The following is a 4,810-nucleotide window of genomic DNA, read 5'->3' as shown; positions in this document are numbered from 1 at the left end:
GCGTACTGGTTGAAAATCAGACGTCCTTGTTCTATCGCCATTTGGATCTGCTGACGCCACACCCTGCAGTCGTTGGTGGCATGGGAGAGCGAGTTATGCCATTTGCAGTATGGCTTTCCGTTCAGCTCCTGTACCGTGGGGAATTTGAGACCTTCGGGTATCTTCAACTGCTTCTCCTTGAGTAGGAGGTCGAAGATTTGCTCAGTTTTGGTCACGTCAAAATCAAACCCCCTGGGCGGACCTGGTGGCTTAACCCATTTGCAGGACACGGGGGTTGCCCCCCGAGTCCATTCAGCCACTGCTACCTCTTGATCTCCCGCAGAAACTTCGTCTTCCTTCCGCCTCGACCAGGACTACCGCACGCTTGAATTTGTCCTGCACAAGTCCGGTGGCGCTGTTCATATGCCGACGCTTTCGAACCATGTGCGCCGCTGAGGGGTAGTCTCGCTTGGGAGGCCATGTCCTTGAGCGGCGCTGCAAGGCCCGCCACCGCCAACTCGATCGCTTCCTTTCAAGAACACGAACCGAATAACATCGGTTCCTAAGATTCTGAAGCGCTGGATGTATTCTGTCACGCTTTCTCCACGCTTCGACGTATTTGTGCTAGATCGGCAAGGCCGCACTCGGAAGCCTCGAGTGGTACCGCATATGGAACTCGTTCTTCCAACTGCTTCCAAGTCCGGATCGAGTCTGGTGGCAACGAGGTGTACCACCCGAAAGCCGATCCCGTGAGGGACTGTGAGAAGAACCTCACGCGTAGTGGATCCGACATTGAGGCCGTTCCTAGCTGTGCCAAATATCGGCTCACATGCTCGATGGAGCTGGAACCATCTGATCCACTGAATTTGGAGAAATCAGGGAGCCGATATTTAGGTGGTAGCGAGATCAACTCGTACTCGTCGGGGTACGGCTTGGAATAGCCGATTGCCCTCCTTTTCGGCACCATGCCGAACTGGTCTCTCAGTATGGTACTGATCTGATCCGCTGTGCTGGCTGCAGGAGTTGAACTCTGAAGATTCGTCGGGGTGGCGTACTTAGCCAGCCATGCTTGCTTTTCCAGCTCTGAGCCAACTGCAGGAGCTGAGCTCTGGAGGTTCGTCGGGGTGGCATATTTAGTTAGCCATGTCTGCTTCTCAAGATCTGTTGCTAACGTTCCTCCTGCTTTCCCAGAAGTCCCTGATGTCGCGGCCTGGTTTGTGAGCGCCTAGCTATCCGCATAGCCCGGCACGTATGTGCACATATACCCGTGAGGGATCTCCTTAGGCGCCTCATGCAAGAACTGGCAGTCACTAGGGTCACCACCAATCTTGTAGACGCATTTAATGCCGGTGAATTCGGCACTTCTGGTGCTGCCAACGCAAATGGCAGCGGTGGGCGGGACTGGAGTGGCATCTCTCCTTGGTGTGTCCCGAGAGCTGGTCCTGACGGAGAGTACTGGTGCCTCATGATCTCCTGGATCACCCGGAGAGCGACGCGCTCCAAAGTGTTCACCAGGTTCTCAGAGTGGCGGTGCAGCGAGTGAGCCACCAAGTACTTGATCTCCTGACGTAGGGACCTGGTGCGTTCTTCTGACGGGGCAGAGAGGTCTATCCCATCGAGTGCACCATCAGGCGAGAACCCCTTCCACCTGATGCCATGTGAACGGGTTCTGTGGAAAGAGCCGATGAGGTCGGCTTCGAGGATGGCTTTGACCTCGTCATACTTCTTCTTGAGCTCGTCGGTCAGATCCTCGTACGTGACTGGAGTGCCGTCCGCCATCTCAGATGTAGATGGCGATGTGGTTGATGACGAAGCTTGTCCCACCGGGCGTGCCAGAATGTGTTGCGGTCGAAACCCACCAGCGAGCAGCGACGGGCAACACAGTAGAGCCGGGAACAACTTAGGGCTGCGGCTGGCCCTGGTCCCTCCGAGCGACGGCCCGCAAAGCCTCTGGTACACACGTCCGATGCTGGTGCAGGGGCGTGCCACCTGACCTATACCTGGTCAGGAAGGTGATGGAGATGCCTCGCTTAGTTTCCTGCATGGCATACACGTAAACATTAAATACGAGCCTCGATCGGCTCTCAGGTTATCCTGTGAATCGGCTCAAGGAGCCGATCCACCCATGATTCATACGAGGTGCACGAATATATGGTGGTCCTGCTTGATCAAGATAAAGCTAAAGCGATCTACGACGATTTAGGGTTTTCACCGCATAATCGGATCATCCTACTCACGATTGGGCCTCGCGGCCACGCACGGTGATCGTAAGCCGATCCTAGATAAGGCCTAAAAACCAACACGAGGTTGATCCCCGGAACATCCTGTCTAGGACTAGCAAACGACACCCTACGTGCCGCTGGATCCTCCAACCCTTTGTAAGGCCTAACTATTGCAGATATTAAACTAATCCTCGAAGAACAAGGAGCAACCGTAACGGATCGGATCTACTAAATAATGATCAAGCGGGGTGCCGCCCCTACACCTAAGATAGGTGTAAGGGCGGCTAGATATGCAAGGGTTGCACTACGATAGCATATGATACGAAGAACAATGCTAACCCTAACACATCTAAGATAACTACGTTGCTCGCCATCAAAAAGGCTTCAGTACGAGCAACGCATGAACAACATAAAGCTTGTGCTGCCTAGATCGCAAGATGCGATCTAGGCAGCATGATGCTTACCGGTAGAAACCCTCGAGACGAAGGAGTTGGCGATGCGCCGAGATTGATTTGTGGTTGAACGTTGGTTGTTGTTTATTTCATAAACCCTAGATACATATTTATAGTCCAGGGGACTTTCTAATTCATGGCGTGCACCTAACCGTGCACGGGTCGAACTCTATTTTCTAATCTAAGATGCGATCTACTATATTACAGATACAAGGGCAAACTAGCCCAAACTTTACATATAAGGCCGATTCACGTATTTCTTCCATGTATATTCTTCAAATCCATCTTGATCGCGGCCCACCTCTGACTCGGTCAAATCCTGGTGATAACAGTAACTCTATCGGACTTCCAAAATGCAAGACCACTACCATTTACATCAGCTCCAGAACCAATGGACGCTGAAGATTGGCTCATGGATACGGAACGGAAATTGAAGACCGTTGGTTGCAACGATGAGGAGAAGATCAGATATACCACTTATACGTTGTCGGGACCAGCAAGATCATGGTGGGAGAACCTTGTAGCAGTACACCCTCCAGATAAGGTATTCACATGGGAAGAGTTCAAGAAGAAGTTTCGGGATGCTCATGTTCCGGACAGCGTGGTGGAGCTGAAGAAGAGGGAATTTGAAGAACTAAGACAGAATACTGCACCAATCATGCAGTATGTTCGGGATTTCAATAGGTTATCCAGGTATGCACCTGAGGATGTAGATACCGAGGAGAAGCGGAAGAAGCGGTTCATGAAAGGCATGAATCCATACATGAAGATGCAACTAAGGTTGGCAAGGACTGCCGAATTCCAGGAACTGATTGACTCGGCAATCACTTTCGAGGATGACTACAGGCAAGTCCAGGAGGACAGGAGGAAGAGGGCTCGTATAGAGCCAAGGAAGTACCCAATCAGTAAACCAACACCTGATCGGAGTTTCAAACCCCGATACCGACCTACTACTGGTAATCAATACAACCGGGAGGTCGAGTCGAACCCAATTAACCAGATCATCCGCAACAATTGTGGCCTCGAGAGGTCATTTGCGTAAGGATTGTCGAAACCCGTAATCATCTGTTATGGTTGTGGGAAGGATGGACACATCAAGCCGGATTGTCCAAACAAGGCGTCCTGGAGCGGACAGAGCTCTGGAGGACGAGGTGGAAACAACAACAACAACAACCGCAACAACAACAACAACAACAACCGCAACTACAACAACAACAACAATAAGAGGGGAAAGCCTTATGGAAAGCTGAATTGCACATCTTTGGAACAAGCGGAAGAGTCGGATCAAATAGTCTTAGGTACGCTAAGCATTCTTACTCATCCTGGCAAAGTATTATTTGATACTGGAGCAACCACATCATTTCTTGCATTGGAATTTGTGGAAAAATTCGGGCTTAGATGTTCTAAGTTAGAAACCCCTATAACTGTTCTATCCGCGGGGGGAACAATCTTAGTAACCCACGTGAAAGAAGCACAAGTCCTAACCATATGTGACTGTGTGTATTTCGCGGACGTATTCATCATACCCATGAAGGACATATCAGTCATCTTAGGGATGGATTGGTTGACAGAAAATGGAGCGGTGATTAACTGTGGAGACAAAACAGTATCACTTCGCAACTCCATCGGAGGTTGAATAGTGTTCCAAGGAGATAAGTACAGTGAGTTGGAGATCGGATTGGAACTAAATAGCCTGAAGGAAGTGAGAATTGAAGATATTCCTGTAGTGAATGAGTTTAAGGATGTATTTCCTAAGGAACTACCGGGAATGCCACCCGATAGAGAGATAGAATTCACAATCGATCTCGATTCCGTGCACAAAGACCAATAGCACAACCACCATATAAGATGGGACCGAAGGAGTTAGTGGAACCGAAAGCTCGATAGATGAACTGGAACAGAAGGGATTTATTCAAGAAAGTGTGTCACCATGGGGTACACCAGTTATTTTTGTGGATAAAAGAGATGGAGGAAAGAGAATGTGTGGAGATTACAGAAATTTGAACAATGTAACTATCAAGAACAAGTATCCTTTACCTAGAATTCAAGATCTTTTTGATCAAGTTCAAGGAGCAGGAGTCTTCTCAAAGATAGATTTAAGGTCAGGATACCATCAAATCAAGATCAAGAAGGAGGATGTACCAAAAACAGCGTTTG

The sequence above is a fragment of the Lolium perenne genome, chromosome 7, assembly GCF_019359855.2.
Source record: "Lolium perenne isolate Kyuss_39 chromosome 7, Kyuss_2.0, whole genome shotgun sequence".
NCBI classification, from domain to species: domain Eukaryota; kingdom Viridiplantae; phylum Streptophyta; class Magnoliopsida; order Poales; family Poaceae; genus Lolium; species Lolium perenne.
The sequence above is the reverse complement of the archived record's forward strand: the minus strand, read 5'-3'. Positions refer to the sequence as shown.